Source organism: Euprymna scolopes, chromosome 46 (genome assembly GCF_053919585.1).
Source record: "Euprymna scolopes isolate OS-2025 chromosome 46, ASM5391958v1, whole genome shotgun sequence".
Taxonomy (NCBI): domain Eukaryota; kingdom Metazoa; phylum Mollusca; class Cephalopoda; order Sepiida; family Sepiolidae; genus Euprymna; species Euprymna scolopes.
The window spans coordinates 88,514,691-88,542,375 of NC_136527.1; the positions used below are offsets into that span (position 1 = coordinate 88,514,691).

General features: G+C 22.3%; 1 protein-coding gene across 1 annotated transcript in view; it reads left to right on the forward strand.

Annotated features, from left to right (window-relative positions):
- LOC145271287 (uncharacterized) overlaps positions 1 to 13,058 on the forward strand; it is a 126,969-nt gene extending 113,911 nt beyond the window's left edge. Inside the window, exon 7 of the mRNA XM_080126838.1 lies at positions 12,956 to 13,058. The gene's annotated coding sequence lies outside the window, so the exon portion shown is untranslated. The remainder of the gene's footprint in view (positions 1 to 12,955) is intronic.
- The last annotated feature ends 14,627 nt before the right edge of the window (positions 13,059 to 27,685 follow it).

The window sequence follows — 27,685 nt, forward strand, 5'->3', positions numbered from 1 at the left end:
TTCATTTTTTATCTTTTCGTTTTTAATCTTTTCATTTTTTATATTTTAATTTTTTATCTTTTCATTTTTAATCTTTTCATTTTTAATATTTTCATTTTTTATCTTTTCATTTTTAATCTTTTCATTTTTAATCTTTTCATTTTTAATCTTTTCATTTTTAATCTTTTCATTTTTAATCTTTTCATTTTTTATCTTTTCATTTTTAATCTTTTCATTTTTAATCTTTTAATTTTTTATCTTTCATTTTAAATCTTTTCATTTTTATCTTTTCATTTTTTATCTTTTCATTTTTAATCTTTTCATTTTTAATCTTTTCATTTTTTATCGTTTCATTTTTAATCTTTTCATTTTTAATCTTTTCATTTTTTATCTTTTCATTTTTTATCTTTTCATTTTTATCTTTTCATTTTTAATCTTTTCATTTTTTATCTTTTCATTTTTAATCTTTTCATTTTTAATCTTTTCATTTTTTATCTTTTCATTTTTAATCTTTTCATTTTTAATCTTCTCATTTTTTATCTTGTCATTTTTTATCTTTTCATTTTTAATCTTTTCATTTTTAATCTTTTCATTTTTAATCTTTTCATTTTTTATCTTTTCATTTTTAATCTTTTCATTTTTAACCTTTTCATTTTTAATCTTCTCATTTTTAATCTTTTCATTTTTTATCTTTTCATTTTTAATCTTTTCATTTTTTATCTTTTCATTTTTTATCTTTTCATTTTTTATCTTTTCATTTTTAATCTTTTCATTTTTAATCTTTTCATTTTTTATCTTTTCATTTTTAATCTTTTCATTTTTATTCTTTTCATTTTTAATCATTTCATTTTTAATCTTTTCATTTTTAATCTTTTCATTTTTAATCTTTTCATTTTTAATCTTTTCATTTTTTATCTTTTACTTTTTTAATCTTTTCATTTTTTATCTTTTCATTTTTAATCTTTTCATTTTTTATATTTTCATTTTTTATCTTTTCATTTTTAATCTTTTCATTTTTAATATTTTCATTTTTTATCTTTTCATTTTTAATCTTTTCATTTTTAATCTTTTCATTTTTTATCTTTTCATTTTGTATCTTTTCATTTTTAATCTTTTCATTTTTTATCTTTTCATTTTTTATCTTTTCATTTTTTATCTTTTCATTTTTTATCTTTTCATTTTTAATCTTTTCATTTTTAATCTTTTCATTTTTTATCTTTTCATTTTTTATCTTTTCATTTTTAATCTTTTCGTTTTTTAATCTTTTCATTTTTAATCTTTTAATTTTTTATCTTTTAATTTTTTATCTTTTCATTTTTTATCTTTTCATTTTTAATCTTTTCATTTTTAATCTTTTCATTTTTAATCTTTTCATTTTTTATCTTTTCATTTTTAATCTTTTCATGTTTAATCTTTTCATTTTTAATCTTTTCATTTTTTATCTTTTTATTTTTAATCTTTTCATTTTTAACCTTTTCATTTTTAATCTTTTCATTTTTAATCTTTTCATTTTTATTCTTTTCATTTTTAATCTTTTCATTTTTTATCTTTTCATTTTTTATCTTTTCATTTTTAATCTTTTCATTTTTAATCTTTTCATTTTTATTCTTTTCATTTTTATCATTTCATTTTTAATCTTTTCATTTTTATTCTTTTCATTTTTAATCATTTCATTTTTAATCTTTTCATTTTTAATCTTTTCATTTTTAATCTTTTCATTTTTTATCTTTTACTTTTTTAATCTTTTCATTTTTTATCTTTTCATTTTTAATCTTTTCATTTTTTATATTTTCATTTTTTATCTTTTCATTTTTAATCTTTTCATTTTTAATATTTTCATTTTTTATCTTTTCATTTTTAATCTTTTCATTTTTAATATTTTCATTTTTTATCTTTTCATTTTTTATCTTTTCATTTTTTATCTTTTCATTTTTTATCTTTTCATTTTTTATCTTTTCATTTTTAATCTTTTCATTTTTAATCTTTTCATTTTTTATCTTTTCATTTTTTATCTTTTCATTTTTTATCTTTTCATTTTTTATATTTTCATTTTTTATCTTTTCATTTTTTATCTTTTCATTTTTAATCTTTTCATTTTTTATCTTTTCATTTTTTATCTTTTCATTTTTTATCTTTTCATTTTTTATCTTTTCATTTATAATCTTTTCATTTTTAATCTTTTCATTTTTTATCTTTTCATTTTTTATCTTTTCATTTTTAATCTTTTCGTTTTTTAATCTTTTCATTTTTATTCTTTTCATTTTTAATCTTTTCATTTTTAATCTTTTCATTTTTAATCTTTTCATTTTTTATCTTTTCATTTTTAATCTTTTCATTTTTAATCTTTTAATTTTTTATCTTTCATTTTTAATCTTTTCATTTTTATCTTTTCATTTTTTATCTTTTCATTTTTAATCTTTTCATTTTTAATCTTTTCATTTTTTATCTTTACATTTTTAATCTTTTCATTTTTAATCTTTTCATTTTTTATCTTTTCATTTTTTATCTTTTCATTTTTATCTTTTCATTTTTAATCTTTTCATTTTTTATCTTTTAATTTTTAATCTTTTCATTTTTAATCTTTTCATTTTTTATCTTTTCATTTTTAATCTTTTCATTTTTTATCTTCTCATTTTTTATCTTTTCATTTTTTATCTTTTCATTTTTAATCTTTTCATTTTTAATCTTTTCATTTTTAATCTTTTCATTTTTTATCTTTTCATTTTTAATCTTTTCATTTTTAACCTTTTCATTTTTAATCTTTTCATTTTTAATCTTTTCATTTTTATTCTTTTCATTTTTAATCTTTTCATTTTTTATCTTTTCATTTTTAATCTTTTCGTTTTTTAATCTTTTCATTTTTATTCTTTTCATTTTTAATCTTTTCATTTTTAATCTTTTCATTTTTAATCTTATCATTTTTAATCTTTTCATTTTTTATCTTTTCATTTTTAATCTTTTCATTTTTAATCTTTTAATTTTTTATCTTTCATTTTTAATCTTTTCATTTTTATCTTTTCATTTTTTATCTTTTCATTTTTAATCTTTTCATTTTTAATCTTTTCATTTTTTATCTTTTCATTTTTAATCTTTTCATTTTTAATCTTTTCATTTTTTATCTTTTCATTTTTTATCTTTTCATTTTTATCTTTTCATTTTTAATCTTTTCATTTTTTATCTTTTAATTTTTAATCTTTTCATTTTTAATCTTTTCATTTTTTATCTTTTCATTTTTAATCTTTTCATTTTTTATCTTCTCATTTTTTATCTTTTCATTTTTTATCTTTTCATTTTTAATCTTTTCATTTTTAATCTTTTCATTTTTAATCTTTTCATTTTTTATCTTTTCATTTTTAATCTTTTCATTTTTAACCTTTTCATTTTTAATCTTTTCATTTTTAATCTTTTCATTTTTATTCTTTTCATTTTTAATCTTTTCATTTTTTATCTTTTCATTTTTTATCTTTTCATTTTTTATCTTTTCATTTTTAATCTTATCATTTTTAATCTTTTCATTTTTTATCTTTTCATTTTTAATCTTTTCATTTTTAATCTTTTAATTTTTTATCTTTCATTTTTAATCTTTTAATTTTTATCTTTTCATTTTTTATCTTTTCATTTTTAATCTTTTCATTTTTAATCTTTTCATTTTTTATCTTTTCATTTTTAATCTTTTCATTTTTAATCTTTTCATTTTTTATCTTTTCATTTTTTATCTTTTCATTTTTATCTTTTCATTTTTAATCTTTTCATTTTTTATCTTTTCATTTTTAATCTTTTCATTTTTAATCTTTTCATTTTTTATCTTTTCATTTTTAATCTTTTCATTTTTTATCTTTTCATTTTTAATCTTTTCATTTTTAATCTTTTCATTTTTAATCTTTTCATTTTTAACCTTTTCATTTTTAATCTTTTCATTTTTAATCTTTTCATTTTTATTCTTTTCATTTTTAATCTTTTCATTTTTTATCTTTTCATTTTTTATCTTTTCATTTTTTATCTTTTCATTTTTAATCTTTTCATTTTTTATCTTTTCATTTTTTATCTTTTCATTTTTAATCTTTTCATTTTTATTCTTTTCATTTTTAATCATTTCATTTTTAATCTTTTCATTTTTAATCTTTTCATTTTTAATCTTTTCATATTTTATCTTTTCATTTATAATCTTTTCATTTTTAATCTTTTCATTTTTTATCTTTTCATTTTTTATATTTTCATTTTTTATCTTTTCATTTTTAATCTTTTCATTTTTAATATTTTCATTTTTTATCTTTTCATTTTTAATCATTTCATTTTTAATCTTTTCATTTTTTATCTTTTCATTTTTTATCTTTTCATTTTTAATCTTTTCATTTTTTATCTTTTCATTTTTTATCTTTTCATTTTTTATCTTTTCATTTTTTATCTTTTCATTTTTAATCTTTTCATTTTTAATCTTTTCATTTTTTATCTTTTCATTTTTTATCTTTTCATTTTTAATCTTTTCGTTTTTTAATCTTTTCATTTTTAATCTTTTCATTTTTTATCTTTTCATTTTTTATCTTTTCATTTTTTATCTTTTCATTTTTAATCTTTTCATTTTTAATCTTTTCATTTTTTATCTTTTCATTTTTAATCTTTTCATTTTTAATCTTTTCATTTTTAATCTTTTCATTTTTTATCTTTTAATTTTTTATCTTTTCATTTTTAACCTTTTCATTTTTAATCTTTTCATTTTTAATCTTTTAATTTTTATTCTTTTCATTTTTAATCTTTTCATTTTTTATCTTTTCATTTTTTATCTTTTCATTTTTAATCTTTTCATTTTTAATCTTTTCATTTTTATTCTTTTCATTTTTATCATTTCATTTTTAATCTTTTCATTTTTATTCTTTTCATTTTTAATCATTTCATTTTTAATCTTTTCATTTTTAATCTTTTCATTTTTAATCTTTTCATTTTTTATCTTTTACTTTTTTAATCTTTTCATTTTTTATCTTTTCATTTTTAATCTTTTCATTTTTTATATGTTCATTTTTTATCTTTTCATTTTTAATCTTTTCATTTTTAATATTTTCATTTTTTATCTTTTCATTTTTAATCTTTTCATTTTTAATCTTTTCATTTTTTATCTTTTCATTTTTAATCTTTTCATTTTTAATCTTTTCATTTTTTATCTTTTCATTTTTAATCTTTTCATTTTTTATCTTTTCATTTTTTATCTTTTCATTTTTAATCTTTTCATTTTTAATCTTTTCATTTTTTATCTTTTCATTTTTTATCTTTTCATTTTTAATCTTTTCGTTTTTTAATCTTTTCATTTTTAATCTTTTCATTTTTAATCTTTTCATTTTTAATCTTTTCATTTTTTATCTTTTCATTTTTTATCTTTTCATTTTTAATCTTTTCATTTTTAATCTTTTCATTTTTTATCTTTTCATTTTTAATCTTTTCATTTTTAATCTTTTCATTTTTTATCTTTTCATTTTTAATCTTTTCATTTTTAATCTTTTCATTTTTAATCTTTTCATTTTTTATCTTTTCATTTTTAATCTTTTTATTTTTTATCTTTTCATTTTTAATCTTTTCATTTTTAATCTTTTCATTTTAAATCTTTTCATTTTTTATCTTTTCATTTTTTATCTTTTCATTTTTAATCTTTTCATTTTTAATCTTTTCATTTTTTATCTTTTCATTTTTTATCTTTTCATTTTTAATCTTTTCGTTTTTTAATCTTTTCATTTTTAATCTTTTCATTTTTAATCTTTTCATTTTTTATCTTTTCATTTTTTATCTTTTCATTTTTAATCTTTTCATTTTTAATCTTTTCATTTTTTATCTTTTCATTTTTAATCTTTTCATTTTTAATCTTTTCATTTTTTATCTTTTCATTTTTAATCTTTTCATTTTTAATCTTTTCATTTTTAATCTTTTCATTTTTTATCTTTTCATTTTTAATCTTTTTATTTTTTATCTTTTCATTTTTAATCTTTTCATTTTTAATCTTTTCATTTTTAATCTTTTCATTTTTTATCTGGTAATTTTTAATCTTTTCAGTTTTTATCTTTTCATTTTTTATCTTTTCATTTTTTATCTTTTCATTTTTAATCTTTTCAGTTTTAATCTTTTCAGTTTTTATCTTTTCATTTTTTATCTTTTCATTTTTAATCTTTTCATTTTTAATCTTTTCATTTTTTATCTTTTCAGTTTTAATCTTTTCATTTTTAATCTTTTCATTTTTAATCTTTTCATTTTTAATCTTTTCATTTTTTATCTTTTCATTTTTAATCTTTTTATTTTTTATCTTTTCATTTTTAATCTTTTCATTTTTAATCTTTTCATTTTTAATCTTTTCATTTTTATTCTTTTCATTTTTAATCTTTTCATTTTTTATCTTTTCATTTTTTATCTTTTCATTTTTAATCTTTTCATTTTTAATTTTTTCATTTTTATTCTTTTCATTTTTAATCATTTCATTTTTAATCTTTTCATTTTTATTCTTTTCATTTTTAATCATTTCATTTTTAATCTTTTCATTTTTATTCTTTTCATTTTTAATCTTTTCATTTTTTATCTTTTCATTTTTAATCTTTTCATTTTTTATATTTTCATTTTTTATCTGTTCATTTTTAATCTTTTCATTTTTAATATTTTCATTTTTTATCTTTTCATTTTTAATCTTTTCATTTTTAATCTTTTCATTTTTAATCTTTTCATTTTTAATCTTTTCATTTTTAATCTTTTCATTTTTTATCTTTTAATTTTTTATCTTTCATTTTTAATCTTTTCATTTTTATCTTTTCATTTTTTATCTTTTCATTTTTAATCTTTTCATTTTTAATCTTTTCATTTTTTATCTTTTCATTTTTAATCTTTTCATTTTTTATCTTTTCATTTTTTATCTTTTCATTTTTTATCTTTTCATTTTTATCTTTTCATTTTTAATCTTTTCATTTTTTATCTTTTCATTTTTAATCTTTTCATTTTTAATCTTTTCATTTTTTATCTTTTCATTTTTAATCTTTTCATTTTTTATCTTCTCATTTTTAATCTTTTCATTTTTTATCTTTTCATTTTTAATCTTTTCATTTTTAATCTTTTCATTTTTAATCTTTTCATTTTTTATCTTTTCATTTTTAATCTTTTCATTTTTAATCTTTTCATTTTTATTCTTTTCATTTTTAATCTTTTCATTTTTTATCTTTTCATTTTTTATCTTTTCATTTTTAATCTTTTCGTTTCTTAATCTTTTCATTTTTAATCTTTTCATTTTTAATCTTTTCATTTTTAATCTTTTCATTTTTTATCTTTTCATTTTTAATCTTTTCATTTTTAATCTTTTCATTTTTTATCTTTTCATTTTTTATCTTTTCATTTTTAATCTTTTCGTTTCTTAATCTTTTCATTTTTAATCTTTTCATTTTTTATCTTTTCATTTTTTATCTTTTCATTTTTTATCTTTTCATTTTTAATCTTTTCATTTTTAATCTTTTCATTTTTAATCTTTTCATTTTTTATCTTTTCATTTTTTATCTTTTCATTTTTAATCTTTTCATTTTTAATCTTTTCATTTTTTATCTTTTCATTTTTAATCTTTTCATTTTTAATCTTTTCATTTTTTATCTTTTCATTTTTAATCTTTTCATTTTTAATCTTTTCATTTTTAATCTTTTCATTTTTTATCTTTTCATTTTTAATCTTTTTATTTTTTATCTTTTCATTTTTAATCTTTTCATTTTTAATCTTTTCATTTTTAATCTTTTCATTTTTTATCTGGTAATTTTTAATCTTTTCAGTTTTTATCTTTTCATTTTTTATCTTTTCATTTTTTATCTTTTCATTTTTAATCTTTTCAGTTTTAATCTTTTCAGTTTTTATCTTTTCATTTTTTATCTTTTCATTTTTAATCTTTTCATTTTTAATCTTTTCATTTTTTATCTTTTCAGTTTTAATCTTTTCATTTTTAATCTTTTCATTTTTAATCTTTTCATTTTTAATCTTTTCATTTTTTATCTTTTCATTTTTAATCTTTTTATTTTTTATCTTTTCATTTTTAATCTTTTCATTTTTAATCTTTTCATTTTTAATCTTTTCATTTTTATTCTTTTCATTTTTAATCTTTTCATTTTTTATCTTTTCATTTTTTATCTTTTCATTTTTAATCTTTTCATTTTTAATTTTTTCATTTTTATTCTTTTCATTTTTAATCATTTCATTTTTAATCTTTTCATTTTTATTCTTTTCATTTTTAATCATTTCATTTTTAATCTTTTCATTTTTATTCTTTTCATTTTTAATCTTTTCATTTTTTATCTTTTCATTTTTAATCTTTTCATTTTTTATATTTTCATTTTTTATCTGTTCATTTTTAATCTTTTCATTTTTAATATTTTCATTTTTTATCTTTTCATTTTTAATCTTTTCATTTTTAATCTTTTCATTTTTAATCTTTTCATTTTTAATCTTTTCATTTTTAATCTTTTCATTTTTTATCTTTTAATTTTTTATCTTTCATTTTTAATCTTTTCATTTTTATCTTTTCATTTTTTATCTTTTCATTTTTAATCTTTTCATTTTTAATCTTTTCATTTTTTATCTTTTCATTTTTAATCTTTTCATTTTTTATCTTTTCATTTTTTATCTTTTCATTTTTTATCTTTTCATTTTTATCTTTTCATTTTTAATCTTTTCATTTTTTATCTTTTCATTTTTAATCTTTTCATTTTTAATCTTTTCATTTTTTATCTTTTCATTTTTAATCTTTTCATTTTTTATCTTCTCATTTTTAATCTTTTCATTTTTTATCTTTTCATTTTTAATCTTTTCATTTTTAATCTTTTCATTTTTAATCTTTTCATTTTTTATCTTTTCATTTTTAATCTTTTCATTTTTAATCTTTTCATTTTTATTCTTTTCATTTTTAATCTTTTCATTTTTTATCTTTTCATTTTTTATCTTTTCATTTTTAATCTTTTCGTTTCTTAATCTTTTCATTTTTAATCTTTTCATTTTTAATCTTTTCATTTTTAATCTTTTCATTTTTTATCTTTTCATTTTTAATCTTTTCATTTTTAATCTTTTCATTTTTTATCTTTTCATTTTTTATCTTTTCATTTTTAATCTTTTCGTTTCTTAATCTTTTCATTTTTAATCTTTTCATTTTTTATCTTTTCATTTTTTATCTTTTCATTTTTTATCTTTTCATTTTTAATCTTTTCATTTTTAATCTTTTCATTTTTTATCTTTTCATTTTTAATCTTTTCATTTTTAATCTTTTCATTTTTAATCTTTTCATTTTTTATCTTTTAATTTTTAATCTTTTCATTTTTTATCTTTTCATTTTTTATCTTTTCATTTTTAATCTTTTCATTTTTAATCTTTTCATTTTTTATCTTTTCATTTTTAATCTTTTCATTTTTATTCTTTTCATTTTTAATCATTTCATTTTTAATCTTTTCATTTTTAATCTTTTCATTTTTAATCTTTTCATTTTTTATCTTTTACTTTTTTAATCTTTTCATTTTTTATCTTTTCATTTTTAATCTTTTCATTTTTTATATTTTCATTTTTTATCTTTTCATTTTTAATCTTTTCATTTTTAATATTTTCATTTTTTATCTTTTCATTTTTAATCTTTTCATTTTTAATCTTTTCATTTTTTATCTTTTCATTTTTTATCTTTTCATTTTTTATCTTTTCATTTTTTATCTTTTCATTTTTTATCTTTTCATTTTTAATCTTTTCATTTTTAATCTTTTCATTTTTTATCTTTTCATTTTTTATCTTTTCATTTTTTATCTTTTCATTTTTTATATTTTCATTTTTTATCTTTTCATTTTTTATCTTTTAATTTTTAATCTTTTCATTTTTTATCTTTTCATTTTTTATCTTTTCATTTTTAATCTTTTCATTTATAATCTTTTCATTTTTAATCTTTTCATTTTTTATTTTTTCATTTTTTATCTTTTCATTTTTAATCTTTTCGTTTTTTAATCTTTTCATTTTTATTCTTTTCATTTTTAATCTTTTCATTTTTAATCTTTTCATTTTTAATCTTTTCATTTTTAATCTTTTCATTTTTTATCTTTTCATTTTTAATCTTTTCATTTTTAATCTTTTAATTTTTTATCTTTCATTTTTAATCTTTTCATTTTTATCTTTTCATTTTTTATCTTTTCATTTTTAATCTTTTCATTTTTAATCTTTTCATTTTTTATCTTTTCATTTTTAATCTTTTCATTTTTAATCTTTTCATTTTTTATCTTTTCATTTTTTATCTTTTCATTTTTATCTTTTCATTTTTAATCTTTTCATTTTTTATCTTTTAATTTTTAATCTTTTCATTTTTAATCTTTTCATTTTTTATCTTTTCATTTTTAATCTTTTCATTTTTTATCTTCTCATTTTTTATCTTTTCATTTTTTATCTTTTCATTTTTAATCTTTTCATTTTTAATCTTTTCATTTTTAATCTTTTCATTTTTTATCTTTTCATTTTTAATCTTTTCATTTTTAACCTTTTCATTTTTAATCTTTTCATTTTTAATCTTTTCATTTTTATTCTTTTCATTTTTAATCTTTTCATTTTTTATCTTTTCATTTTTTATCTTTTCATTTTTTATCTTTTCATTTTTAATCTTTTCATTTTTAATCTTTTCATTTTTTATCTTTTCATTTTTAATCTTTTCATTTTTATTCTTTTCATTTTTAATCATTTCATTTTTAATCTTTTCATTTTTAATCTTTTCATTTTTAATCTTTTCATTTTTTATCTTTTCATTTTTAATCTTTTCATTTTTAATCTTTTCATTTTTTATCTTTTACTTTTTTAATCTTTTCATTTTTTATCTTTTCATTTTTAATCTTTTCATTTTTTATATTTTCATTTTTTATCTTTTCATTTTTAATCTTTTCATTTTTAATCTTTTCATTTTTTATCTTTTCATTTTTAATCTTTTCATTTTTAATCTTTTCATTTTTTATCTTTTCATTTTTTATCTTTTCATTTTTAATCTTTTCATTTTTTATCTTTTCATTTTTTATCTTTTCATTTTTAATCTTTTCATTTTTTATCTTTTCATTTTTAATCTTTTCATTTTTAATCTTTTCATTTTTAATCTTTTCATTTTTTATCTTTTCATTTTTAATCTTTTTATTTTTTATCTTTTCATTTTTAATCTTTTCATTTTTAATCTTTTCATTTTTAATCTTTTCATTTTTTATCTGGTAATTTTTAATCTTTTCAGTTTTTATCTTTTCAGTTTTTATCTTTTCATTTTTTATCTTTTCATTTTTAATCTTTTCATTTTTAATCTTTTCATTTTTTATCTTTTCAGTTTTTATCTTTTCATTTTTAATCTTTTCATTTTTAATCTTTTCATTTTTAATCTTTTCATTTTTTATCTTTTCATTTTTAATCTTTTTATTTTTTATCTTTTCATTTTTAATCTTTTCATTTTTAATCTTTTCATTTTTTATCTTTTCATTTTTAATCTTTTCATTTTTAATCGTTTCATTTTTTATCTTTTCATTTTTTATCTTTTCATTTTTAATCTTTTCATTTTTTATCTTTTCATTTTTTATCTTTTCATTTTTAATCTTTTCATTTTTTATCTTTTCATTTTTTATCTTTTCATTTTTAATCTTTTCATTTTTTATCTTTTCATTTTTAATCTTTTCATTTTTTATCTTTTCATTTTTAATCTTTTCATTTTTAATCTTTTCATTTTTAATCTTTTCATTTTTAATCTTTTCATTTTTAATCTTTTCATTTTTTATCTTTTCATTTTTAATCTTTTCATTTTTAATCTTTTCATTTTTAATCTTTTCATTTTTTATCTTTTCATTTTTAATCTTTTCATTTTTAATCTTTTCATTTTTAATCTTTTCATTTTTAATCTTTTCATTTTTAATCTTTTCATTTTTAATCTTTTCATTTTTAATCTTTTCATTTTTAATCTTTTCATTTTTAATCTTTTCATTTTTTATCTTTTCATTTTTTATTTTTTCAGTTTTAATCTTTTCATTTTTTATCTTTTCATTTTTATTCTTTTCATTTTTTATCTTTTCATTTTTAATCTTTTCATTTTTAATCTTTTCATTTTTAATCTTTTCATTTTTAATCTTTTCATTTTTAATCTTTTCATTTTTTATCTTTTCATTTTTTATCTTTTCATTTTTAATCTTTTCATTTTTTATCTTTTCATTTTTTATCTTTTCATTTTTTATCTTTTCATTTTTTATCTTTTCATTTTTTATCTTTTCAGTTTTAATCTTTTCATTTTTTATCTTTTCATTTTTATTCTTTTCATTTTTTATCTTTTCATTTTTTATCTTTTCATTTTTAATCTTTTCATTTTTAATCTTTTCATTTTTTATCTTTTCATTTTTAATCTTTTCATTTTTAATCTTTTCATTTTTTATCTTTTCATTTTTTATCTTTTCATTTTTAATCTTTTCATTTTTTATCTTTTCATTTTTTATCTTTTCATTTTTAATCTTTTCATTTTTTATCTTTTCATTTTTAATCTTTTCATTTTTAATCTTTTCATTTTTAATCTTTTCATTTTTTATCTTTTCATTTTTAATCTTTTCATTTTTAATCTTTTCATTTTTAATCTTTTCATTTTTAATCTTTTCATTTTTTATTTTTTCAGTTTTAATCTTTTCATTTTTAATCTTTTCATTTTTAATCTTTTCATTTTTAACCTTTTCATTTTTTATCTTTTCATTTTTTATCTTTTCATTTTTAATCTTTTTATTTTTAATCTTTTCATTTTTAATCTTTTTATTTTTTATATTTTCATTTTTTATCATTTCATTTTTAATCTTTTCATTTTTAATCTTTCTCATATTTTTGTAAAAAAAAGAGGTTATTTGGTTTTCTAAATATCTTGAATTTAAATTTACGAAATAAAGTTTTCAAAGTTTTTTTGTTTTTTTTCAAATAATCGTGTTTTTATTATTGTTTTTAATTTAAATATTATTATTTATTGCAGCAAATCAATATTTGGAAATGCATACTGATGACTTCAGACGAAAACCACAAACTGTTATCAATGGAGACAGAAAATCTTATCGAATAAAAGCAAATTAAAATTATTGGCAGTTTTTTTTGTTTCTTATTTTGCACTAGCAGGGAGACCCGACGTTGTCCGGGATTGAATAATGATCAACAAATGTTTCACACTCCCATATATTTGTATTGGCATCGAAATCAGTGAAATCGCCCATTTTTTTTTTTCAATCAAATCGATTTATTGTGTGCTCTAGTTGGGGGTCCATCGTCGTGCACCTGGAAGGAAGCTTCACATGCATCCCTGGATTGACTTAGTCCTAAACCCATTGTAGGCTATATTGCACTGTAGAGAACCTACTTTTGTAAAGAAAACTTCATATGCCCCCACTGCAGTGACTTAGTTTACAATCCATCATAGTCTACATTGCACCGTAGAGAACCTACTGTGGATTTTATAAAAAAAACTAGCGGGGGTTACCCGGCGTTGTCCGGGTGTTGCTTCAATATTATAAAAAAGACGATGTTAAAAAAATCAGAAAAACCAAAACCAAAACGGAAAAAAATGGTATAAATAAACCTGTCGGATCGAATCTGCAATCTTAAGATAACGACGCTGTGTGTATATAGGAGAGGGCGGGGTAAACCAAAGAATAAGCGAAGTGATAAAAAAACGTTGCCCGGGTGTTTAAAGGTGTAAAAGAAAAAAAATAGTTTTGGTCGGGAGGCAGGATTGAACCTGGAAGCCTTGATGCGGAGGTGGAAACAAAAACAAACCACTTAACCGTCTCGACCACAAGTGAGAGTAATTGCTCAGCGTGTTAAGTTCAGGCTTCTAAAGCGAGTGAAAGAGGTTTGATTGACAGGTAGACATGGGAACGTTACGATGACGTGGCAGTATTTTTAGTAAAAAAACCAACGTAAGGCAAACGAACGATGTTAAATGTAAAAATCGGAAAAACAAAGAAGAAAACAGAAAACAGAAAAACGAACGTTAAAACTTCTTTAAAAAATCTGAAAAATAAAAAGCAACAAAAAAAAAACACGTAATAAATGGCTAAAATAAGCCTGTTTCGATATTAAAATTTAAAAAATCGGTGGGTACCCGGCGTTGGCCGGGTGTTTTTGGGTGTGTGTGGTCGGCCGGCGGTGGGGGGGTGTTAATGAAAACCTAAGAATAAGCGAAGTAAAAAAAGAAAAACGAACGTTACGTGAAAAATGGCTTAAATAACCGTGCTTCAATATTTAAATTTAAAAACTCGAGAAAAAAAAGACATCTCACACCACGATTCGAACCCAAAGCATTTATATAATGATCCAACGCTCTAACCAACTGAGCTAACACGACGTACATGAAACTGTGTCAGTTCTTAAAATATTTAAACTAAATCAGGTTATGATGTCGTCTGACGCATGCGTAGAACCGATCTCGTCATGAGAGGACTGTTTTTACTGACCCCCTGTAGAAAAGTGCTGATTTCAGGGTGAAAAAAATTAACGTTTTTGGCCAATTTTTCGATATTTGTCGGGCGAAGGATGGGGCTTTCATATGATACCACATTTGTTAATTTTTGTTCTGTCTGTCGAAAGTGTTTAGCAGACATACAAACACACATACATACATACATTTTTTGCTTTTATATATATAGATAGACTAGCGGGGCTTCCCAGCGTTGCTCGGAACCGTATAAACAATGAGAAAATTGAAGTTGATTTTGAACATATTTCTTCGGATAGTAAATTTTTAATGTCTATGTATCATTAGCTTTTTCGAGCAAATGAATATTTTACCTACCCTAGGGCGGGTATTACACGTATCAAATAATTGTACCTTATCTAGGATAAGTAATTTATACCATATATATGAAATAATGTTTCCTTTGCGGGGATGGGTAATATACAACACATATTTAAAATAATTTTACCTACCCTTGGACGGGTAATTAAAATACATAAATGAAACAATTTCACATACTATCGGCAGGTATTTTACAACATGTTAAATAATTTCTCTTACAACCAATTAATTTAAATAGATATATTAAACAATTTCACAAATTTTTTTTACCCCAAAACGGACATTACTTTCTCAACTTAACCCCCAAAATAAGAATTAAGAGCACATTAAAAATTAACATAATCATGCTTCTTTCTACCCACTACTACAACCATCACATCATTCCCGAATGAGTACATAAAACATTTTAACAAATATAGATCACCCCCCCCCCCTATAGAAACTGGCCTGGGAAACTTTCATAGAAAACCAACAATATATATGTATTAATCTAATTGTGAGATCATTAACTGTTTACGCCATATCTGGAATCGACTTCACAAATGAAGTAATTTTGAGATAGAAAATTGTTCAAGCACTTTCCGGTACAAACATTATATTTCAGCACCCTCATATAATCTAGGGCGACGCTGATTATTCTGCTATTATATATTTGCCCCAATCTCATTCAATCCCGGGCAACGTCAGGAATTATGCTTGTGTAAATTTTATTTCCATCAATCTCCTTAAAATCGGGGAGATGCCGGGGATATTGGAAATAAATTATCTCACGTATCTAATGCAAGCTTATTCTGCTTTTGTATAAGTGCAGATATCTAATACAATCCCGGTCGATGCCAAGTATTCGTCTATTCCGTATATGTACCTATATAATGTAATCCATTCCTATTATTCCTATTCTATTAGTATTTATCTGACCCTGCATTATTAAATCCTATATATTTCCACCAATCTCATTCAATACGGGGCGCTGCGGGGTATTCTGAATTATTAAATCCCATATATTTGGTATTCCCAAGTATACAGCAATGAGCTAATGACCAAGACAATGTTGATGAACTTTAGTTATCTAAATAAAGCATTTGGTATTCCCAAGTATACACCACTGAGATAATGACCAAGACAATGTTGATTATCTTTCGTTATCTATATAAATTATTTGGTATTCCCAAGTATACACCAATGAGATAATGACCAAGACAATGTTGATTATCTTTCGTTATCTACATCAATTATTTGGTATTCCCAAGTATACACCAATGAGATAATGACCAAGACAATGTTGATTATCTTTCGTTATCTATATAAATTATTTGGTATTCCCAAGTATACACCAATGAGATAATGACCAAGACAATGTTGATTATCTTTCGTTATCTACATCAATTATTTGGTATTCCCAAGTATACACCAATGAGATAATGACCAAGACAATGTTGATTATCTTTCGTTATCTACATCAATTATTTGGTATTCCCAAGTATACACCAATGAGATAATGACCAAGACAATGTTGATTATCTTTCGTTATCTACATCAATTATTTGGTATTCCCAAGTATACACCAATGAGATAATGACCAAGACAATGTTGATTATCTTTCGTTATCTACATCAATTATTTGGTATTCCCAAGTATACACCAATGAGATAATGACCAAGACAATGTTGATTATCTTTCGTTATCTTAATAAAGCATTTAGTATTCCCAAGTATACACCAATGAGATAATGACCAAGACAATGTTGATTATCTTTCGTTATCTACATCAATCTTTTGGTATTCCCAAGTATACACCAATGAGATAATGACCAAGACAATGTTGATTATCTTTCGTTATCTACATCAATTATTTGGTATTCCCAAGTATACACCAATGAGATAATGACCAAGACAATGTTGATTATCTTTCGTTATCTAAATAAAGAATTTGGTATTCCCAAGTATACACCAATGAGATAATGACCAAGACAATGTTGATTATCTTTCGTTATCTACATCAATTATTTGGTATTCCCAAGTATACACCAATGAGATAATGACCAAGACAATGTTGATTATCTTTCGTTATCTACATCAATTATTTGGTATTCCCAAGTATACACCAATGAGATAATGACCAAGACAATGTTGATTATCTTTCGTTATCTACATCAATTATTTGGTATTCCCAAGTATACACCAATGAGATAATGACCAAGACAATGTTGATTATCTTTCGTTATCTTAATAAAGCATTTAGTATTCCCAAGTATACACCAATGAGATAATGACCAAGACAATGTTGATTATCTTTCGTTATCTACATCGATCTTTTGGTATTCCCAAGTATACACCAATGAGATAATGACCAAGACAATGTTGATTATCTTTCGTTATCTACATCAATTATTTGGTATTCCCAAGTATACACCAATGAGATAATGACCAAGACAATGTTGATTATCTTTCGTTATCTAAATAAAGAATTTGGTATTCCCAAGTATACACCAATGAGATAATGACCAAGACAATGTTGATTATCTTTCGTTATCTACATCAATTATTTGGTATTCCCAAGTATACACCAATGAGATAATGACCAAGACAATGTTGATTATCTTTCGTTATCTACATCAATTATTTGGTATTCCCAAGTATACACCAATGAGATAATGACCAAGACAATGTTGATTATCTTTCGTTATCTAAATAAAGCATTTGGTATTCCCAAGTATACACCAATGAGATAATGACCAAGACAATGTTGATTATCTTTCGTTATCTATATAAATTATTTGGTATTCCCAAGTATACACCAATGAGATAATGACCAAGACAATGTTGATTATCTTTCGTTATCTATATAAATTATTTGATATTCCCAAGTATACACCAATGAGATCATGACCAAGACAATGTTGATTATCTTTCGTTATCTATATAAATTATTTGGTATTCCCAAGTATACACCAATGAGATAATGACCAAGACAATGTTGATTATCTTTCGTTATCTATATAAATTATTTGGTATTCCACAGTATACACCAATGAGATAATGACCAAGACAATGTTGATTATCTTTCGTTATCTATATAAATTATTTGGTATTCCCAAGTATACACCAATGAGATAATGACCAAGACAATGTTGATTATCTTTCGTTATCTATATAAATTATTTGGTATTCCCAAGTATACACCAATGAGATAATGACCAAGACAATGTTGATTATCTTTCGTTATCTATATAAATTATTTGGTATTCCCAAGTATACACCAATGAGATAATGACCAAGACAATGTTGATTATCTTTCGTTATCTATATAAATTATTTGGTATTCCCAAGTATACACCAATGAGATAATGACCAAGACAATGTTGATTATCTTTCGTTATCTATATAAATTATTTGGTATTCCCAAGTATACACCAATGAGATAATGACCAAGACAATGTTGATTATCTTTCGTTATCTATATAAATTATTTGGTATTCCCAAGTATACACCAATGAGATAATGACCAAGACAATGTTGATTATCTTTCGTTATCTATATAAATTATTTGGTATTCCCAAGTATACACCAATGAGATAATGACCAAGACAATGTTGATTATCTTTCGTTATCTATATAAATTATTTGGTATTCCCAAGTATACACCAATGAGATAATGACCAAGACAATGTTGATTATCTTTCGTTATCTATATAAATTATTTGGTATTCCAAAGTATACACCAATGAGATAATGACCAAGACAATGTTGATTAACTTTCGTTATCTATATAAATTATTTGGTATTCCAAAGTATACACTAATGAGATAATGACCAAGACAATGTTCATTAACTTTAGTTGTCTACATAAAGCATTTGGTATTCCAAAGTATACACCAATAAGATAATGACCAAGACAATGTTGATGAACTTTTGTTATCTAAATAAAGCATTTGGTATTCCAAAGTATACACCAATGAGATCATGACCAAGACAATGTTCATTAACTTTAGTTGTCTACATAAAGCATTTGGTATTCCAAAGTATACACCAATAAGATAATGACCAAGACAATGTTGATTAACTTTTGTTATCTAAATAAAGCATTTGGTATTCCAAAGTATACACCAATGAGATCATGACCGAGACAATGTTGATTAACTTTTGTTATCTAAATAAAGCATTTGGTATTCCAAAGTATACACCAATGAGACTATGACCAAGACAATGTTGATTAACTTTTGTTATCTAAATAAAGCATTTTGTATTCAAAAGTATAAACCAATAAGATCATGACCAAGACAATGTTGATTAACTTTTGTTATCTAAATAAAGCATTTGGTATTCCAAAGTATACACCAATAAGATAATGACCAAGACAATGTTGATTAACTTTTGTTATCTCAATAAAGCATTTGGTATTCCAAAGTATACACCAATGAGATCATGACCAAGACAATGTTGATTAACTTTTGTTATCTAAATAAAGCATTTTGTAGTCCAAAGTATAAACCAATAAGATCATGACCAAGACAATGTTGATTAACTTTTGTTATCTAAATAAAGCATTTGGTATTCCAAAGTATACACCAATAAGATCATGACCAAGACAATGTTGATTAACTTTTGTTATCTAAATAAAGCATTTGGTATTCCAAAGTATACACCAATAAGATAATGACCAAGACAATGTTGATTAACTTTTGTTATCTCAATAAAGCATTTGGTATTCCAAAGTATACACCAATGAGATCATGACCAAGACAATGTTGATTAACTTTTGTTATCTAAATAAAGCATTTGGTATTCCAAAGTATACACCAATGAGATCATGACCGAGACAATGTTGATTAACTTTTGTTATCTAAATAAAGCATTTGGTATTCCAAAGTATACACCAATAAGATCATGACCAAGACAATGTTGATTAACTTTTGTTATCTAAATAAAGCATTTGGTATTCCAAAGTATAAACCAATGAGATCATGACCAAGAAAATGTTGATTAACTTTTGTTATCTAAATAAAGCATTTGGTATTCCAAAGTATACACCAATGAGATAATGACCAAGACAATGTTGATTAACTTTTGTTATCTACATAAAGCATTTTGTATTCCAAAGTATAAACCAATGAGATCATGACCAAGACAATGTTGATTAACTTTTGTAATCTACATAAAGCATTTTGTATTCCAAAGTATACACCAATGAGATCATGACAAAGACAATGTTGATTAACTTTTGTTATCTAAACAAAGCATTTGGTATTCCAAAGTATACACCAATGAGACTATGACCAAGACAATGTTGATTAACTTTTGTTATCTAAATAAAGCATTTTGTATTCCAAAGTATACACCAATGAGATCATGACCAAGACAATGTTGATTTACTTTTGTTATCTAAATAAAGCATTTGGTATTCCAAAGTATACACCAATGAGATCATGACCAAGACAATGTTGATTAACTTTTGTTATCTAAATAAAGCATTTTGTAGTCCAAAGTATAACCCAATAAGATCATGACCAAGACAATGTTTATTAACTTTTGTTATCTAAATAAAGCATTTGGTATTCCAAAGTATACACCAATAAGATCATGACCAAGACAATGTTGATTAACTTTTGTTATCTAAATAAAGCATTTGGTATTCCAAAGTATACACCAATGAGATAATGACCAAGACAATGTTGATTAACTTTTGTTATCTCAATAAAGCATTTGGTATTCCAAAGTATACACCAATGAGATAATGACCAAGACAATGTTGATTAACTTTTGTTATCTAAATAAAGCATTTTGTAGTCCAAAGTATAAACCAATAAGATCATGACCAAGACAATGTTGATTAACTTTTGTTATCTAAATAAAGCATATGGTATTCCAAAGTATACACCAATGAGATAATGACCAAGACAATGTTGATTAACTATAGTTATCTAAATAAAACATTTGGTATTCCAAAGTATACACCAATGAGATAATGACCAAGACAATGTTGATTATCTTTCGTTATCTATATAAATTATTTGGTATTCCCAAGTATACACCAATAAGATAATGACCAAGACAATGTTGATTATCTTTAGTTATCTACATAAATTATTTTGTATTCCCAAGTATACACCAATAAGATAATGACCAAGACAATGTTGATTATCTTTCGTTATCTATATAAATTATTTGGTATTCCAAAGTATACACCAATGAGATAATGACCAAGACAATGTTGATTAACTTTAGTTATCTAAATAAAACATTTGGTATTCCAAAGTATACACCAATGAGATAATGACCAAGACAATGTTGATTATCTTTCGTTATCTATATAAATTATTTGGTATTCCCAAGTATACACCAATAAGATAATGACCAAGACAATGTTGATTATCTTTCGTTATCTATATAAATTATTTGGTATTCCAAAGTATACACCAATGAGATAATGACCAAGACAATGTTGATTAACTTTTGTTATCTATATAAATTATTTGGTATTCCAAAGTATAAACCAATGAGATAATGACCAAGACAATGTTGATTAACTTTAGTTATCTAAATAAAGCATTTGGTATTCCAAAGTATACACCAATGAGATAATGACCAAGACAATGTTGATTAACTTTAGTTATCTAAATAAAGCATTTGGTATTCCCAAGTATACACCAATAAGATAATGACCAAGACAATGTTGATTATCTTTCGTTATCTATATAAATTATTTGGTATTCCCAAGTATACACCAATGAGATAATGACCAAGACAATGTTGATTATCTTTCGTTATCTATATAAATTATTTTGTATTCCAAAGTATACACCAATGAGATAATGACCAAGACAATGTTGATTAACTTTAGTTATCTAAATAAAGCATTTGGTATTCCAAAGTATACACCAATAAGATCATGACCAAGACAATGTTTATTAACTTTTGTTATCTAAATAAAGCATTTCGTATTCCAAAGTATACACCAATGAGATAATGACCAAGACAATGTTGATTATCTTTCGTTATCTATATAAATTATTTGGTATTCCAAAGTATACACCAATGAGATAATGACCAAGACAATGTTGATTATCTATCGTTATCTATATAAATTATTTGGTATTCCCAAGTATACACCAATGAGATAATGACCAAGACAATGTTGATTATCTTTCGTTATCTATATAAATTATTTGGTATTCCAAAGTATACACCAATGAGATAATGACCAAGACAATGTTGATTATCTTTCGTTATCTATATAAATTATTTGGTATTCCAAAGTATACACCAATGAGATAATGACCAAGACAATGTTGATTAACTTGCGTTATCTATATAAATTATTTGGTATTCCAAAGTATACACTAATGAGATAATGACCAAAACAATGTTGATTATCTTTCGTTATCTATATAAAGCATTTGGTATTCCAAAGTATACACCAATGAGATCATGACCAAGACAATGTTGATTAACTTTAGTTTTCTACATAAAGTATTTGGTATTCCAAAGTATACACCAATGAGATCATGACAAAGACAATGTTCATTAACTTTAGTTGTCTACATAAAGCATTTGGTATTCCAAAGTATACACCAATAAGATAATGACCAAGACAATGTTGATTAACTTTTGTTATCTAAATAAAGCATTTGGTATTCCAAAGTATACACCAATGAGATCATGACCAAGACAATGTTCATTAACTTTAGTTGTCTACATAAAGCATTTGGTATTCCAAAGTATACACCAATAAGATAATGACCAAGACAATGTTGATTAACTTTTGTTATCTAAATAAAGCATTTGGTATTCCAAAGTATACACCAATGAGATCATGACCGAGACAATGTTGATTAACTTTTGTTATCTAAATAAAGCATTTGGTATTCCAAAGTATACACCAATGAGACTATGACCAAGACAATGTTGATTAACTTTTGTTATCTAAATAAAGCATTTTGTATTCAAAAGTATAAACCAATAAGATCATGACCAAGACAATGTTGATTAACTTTTGTTATCTAAATAAAGCATTTGGTATTCCAAAGTATACACCAATAAGATAATGACCAAGACAATGTTGATTAACTTTTGTTATCTCAATAAAGCATTTTGTATTCCAAAGTATACACCAATGAGATCATGACCAAGACAATGTTGATTAACTTTTGTTATCTAAATAAAGCATTTTGTAGTCCAAAGTATAAACCAATAAGATCATGACCAAGACAATGTTGATTAACTTTTGTTATCTAAATAAAGCATTTGGTATTCCAAAGTATACACCAATAAGATCATGACCAAGACAATGTTGATTAACTTTTGTTATCTAAATAAAGCATTTGGTATTCCAAAGTATACACCAATAAGATAATGACCAAGACAATGTTGATTAACTTTTGTTATCTCAATAAAGCATTTGGTATTCCAAAGTATACACCAATGAGATCATGACCAAGACAATGTTGATTAACTTTTGTTATCTAAATAAAGCATTTGGTATTCCAAAGTATACACCAATGAGATCATGACCGAGACAATGTTGATTAACTTTTGTTATCTAAATAAAGCATTTGGTATTCCAAAGTATACACCAATAAGATCATGACCAAGACAATGTTGATTAACTTTTGTTATCTAAATAAAGCATTTGGTATTCCAAAGTATAAACCAATGAGATCATGACCAAGAAAATGTTGATTAACTTTTGTTATCTAAATAAAGCATTTGGTATTCCAAAGTATACACCAATGAGATAATGACCAAGACAATGTTGATTAACTTTTGTTATCTAAATAAAGCATTTGGTATTCCAAAGTATACACCAATGAGACTATGACCAAGACAATGTTGATTAACTTTTGTTATCTAAATAAAGCATTTGGTATTCCAAAGTATACACCAATGAGATCATGACCAAGACAATGTTGATTAACTTTTGTTATCTACATAAAGCATTTTGTATTCCAAAGTATAAACCAATGAGATCATGACCAAGACAATGTTGATTAACTTTTGTAATCTACATAAAGCATTTTGTATTCCAAAGTATACACCAATGAGATCATGACAAAGACAATGTTGATTAACTTTTGTTATCTAAATAAAGCATTTGGTATTCCAAAGTATACACCAATGAGACTATGACCAAGACAATGTTGATTAACTTTTGTTATCTAAATAAAGCATTTTGTATTCCAAAGTATACACCAATGAGATCATGACCTAGACAATGTTGATTTACTTTTGTTATCTAAATAAAGCATTTGGTATTCCAAAGTATACACCAATGAGATCATGACCAAGACAATGTTGATTAACTTTTGTTATCTAAATAAAGCATTTTGTAGTCCAAAGTATAACCCAATAAGATCATGACCAAGACAATGTTGATTAACTTTTGTTATCTAAATAAAGCATTTGGTATTCCAAAGTATACACCAATAAGATCATGACCAAGACAATGTTGATTAACTTTTGTTATCTAAATAAAGCATTTGGTATTCCAAAGTATACACCAATGAGATAATGACCAAGACAATGTTGATTAACTTTTGTTATCTCAATAAAGCATTTGGTATTCCAAAGTATACACCAATGAGATAATGACCAAGACAATGTTGATTAACTTTTGTTATCTAAATAAAGCATTTTGTAGTCCAAAGTATAAACCAATAAGATCATGACCAAGACAATGTTGATTAACTTTTGTTATCTAAATAAAGCATTTGGTATTCCAAAGTATACACCAATAAGATCATGACCAAGACAATGTTGATTAACTTTTGTTATCTAAATAAAGCATTTGGTATTCCAAAGTATACACCAATAAGATAATGACCAAGACAATGTTGATTAACTTTTGTTATCTCAATAAAGCATTTGGTATTCCAAAGTATACACCAATGAGATCATGACCAAGACAATGTTGATTAACTTTTGTTATCTAAATAAAGCATTTGGTATTCCAAAGTATACACCAATGAGATCATGACCGAGACAATGTTGATTAACTTTTGTTATCTAAATAAAGCATTTGGTATTCCAAAGTATACACCAATAAGATCATGACCAAGACAATGTTGATTAACTTTTGTTATCTAAATAAAGCATTTGGTATTCCAAAGTATAAACCAATGAGATCATGACCAAGAAAATGTTGATTAACTTTTGTTATCTAAATAAAGCATTTGGTATTCCAAAGTATACACCAATGAGATAATGACCAAGACAATGTTGATTAACTTTTGTTATCTAAATAAAGCATTTGGTATTCCAAAGTATACACCAATGAGACTATGACCAAGACAATGTTGATTAACTTTTGTTATCTAAATAAAGCATTTGGTATTCCAAAGTATACACCAATGAGATCATGACCAAGACAATGTTGATTAACTTTTGTTATCTACATAAAGCATTTTGTATTCCAAAGTATAAACCAATGAGATCATGACCAAGACAATGTTGATTAACTTTTGTAATCTACATAAAGCATTTTGTATTCCAAAGTATACACCAATGAGATCATGACAAAGACAATGTTGATTAACTTTTGTTATCTAAATAAAGCATTTGGTATTCCAAAGTATACACCAATGAGACTATGACCAAGACAATGTTGATTAACTTTTGTTATCTAAATAAAGCATTTTGTATTCCAAAGTATACACCAATGAGATCATGACCAAGACAATGTTGATTAACTTTTGTTATCTAAATAAAGCATTTGGTATTCCAAAGTATACACCAATGAGATCATGACCAAGACAATGTTGATTAACTTTTGTTATCTAAATAAAGCATTTTGTAGTCCAAAGTATAACCCAATAAGATCATGACCAAGACAATGTTGATTAACTTTTGTTATCTAAATAAAGCATTTGGTATTCCAAAGTATACACCAATAAGATCATGACCAAGACAATGTTGATTAACTTTTGTTATCTAAATAAAGCATTTGGTATTCCAAAGTATACACCAATGAGATAATGACCAAGACAATGTTGATTAACTTTTGTTATCTCAATAAAGCATTTGGTATTCCAAAGTATACACCAATGAGATAATGACCAAGACAATGTTGATTAACTTTGTTATCTAAATAAAGCATTTTGTAGTCCAAAGTATAAACCAATAAGATCATGACCAAGACAATGTTGATTAACTTTTGTTATCTAAATAAAGCATATGGTATTCCAAAGTATACACCAATGAGATAATGACCAAGACAATGTTGATTAACTATAGTTATCTAAATAAAACATTTGGTATTCCAAAGTATACACCAATGAGATAATGACCAAGACAATGTTGATTATCTTTCGTTATCTATATAAATTATTTGGTATTCCCAAGTATACACCAATAAGATAATGACCAAGACAATGTTGATTATCTTTAGTTATCTATATAAATTATTTTGTATTCCCAAGTATACACCAATAAGATAATGACCAAGACAATGTTGATTATCTTTAGTTTTCTATATAAATTATTTGGTATTCCAAAGTATACACCAATGAGATAATGACCAAGACAATGTTGATTAACTTTAGTTATCCAAATAAAACATTTGGTATTCCAAAGTATACACCAATGAGATAATGACCAAGACAATGTTGATTATCTTTCGTTATCTATATAAATTATTTGGTATTCCCAAGTATACACCAATAAGATAATGACCAAGACAATGTTGATTATCTTTCGTTATCTATATAAATTATTTGGTATTCCAAAGTATACACCAATGAGATAATGACCAAGACAATGTTGATTAACTTTAGTTATCTAAATAAAGCATTTGGTATTCCAAAGTATACACCAATAAGATCATGACCAAGACAATGTTGATTAACTTTTGTTATCTAAATAAAGCATTTCGTATTCCAAAGTATACACCAATGAGATAATGACCAAGACAATGTTGATTAACTTTAGTTTTCTACATAAAGCATTTTGTATTCCAAAGTATAAACCAATAAGATCATGACCAAGACAATGTTGATTAACTTTTGTTATCTAAATAAAGCATTTGGTATTCCAAAGTATACACCAATGAGATAATGACCAAGACAATGTTGATTATCTTTCGTTATCTATATAAATTATTTGGTATCCCCAAGTATACACCAATGAGATAATGACCAAGACAATGTTGATTATCTTTCGTTATCTATATAAATTATTTGGTATTCCCAAGTATACACCAATGAGATAATGACCAAGACAATGTTGATTATCTTTCGTTATCTATATAAATTATTTTGTATTCCCAAGTATACACCAATAAGATAATGACCAAGACAATGTTGATTATCTTTCGTTATCTATATAAATTATTTGGTATTCCCAAGTATACACCAATGAGATAATGACCAAGACAATGTTGATTATCTTTCGTTATCTATATAAATTATTTGGTATTCCCAAGTATACACCAATGAGATAATGACCAAGACAATGTTGATTATCTTTCGTTATCTATATAAATTATTTGGTATTCCCAAGTATACACCAATGAGATAATGACCAAGACAATGTTTATTATCTTTCGTTATCTATATAAATTATTTGGTATTCCCAAGTATACACCAATGAGATAATGACCAAGACAATGTTGATTATCTTTCGTTATCTATATAAATTATTTGGTATTCCCAAGTATACACCAATGAGATAATGACCAAGACAATGTTGATTATCTTTCGTTATCTATATAAATTATTTGGTATTCCCAAGTATACACCAATGAGATAATGACCAAGACAATGTTGATTATCTTTCGTTATCTATATAAATTATTTGGTATTCCCAAGTATACACCAATGAGAAAATGACCAAGACAATGTTGATTATCTTTCGTTATCTATATAAATTATTTGGTATTCCCAAGTATACACCAATGAGATAATGACCAAGACAATGTTGATTA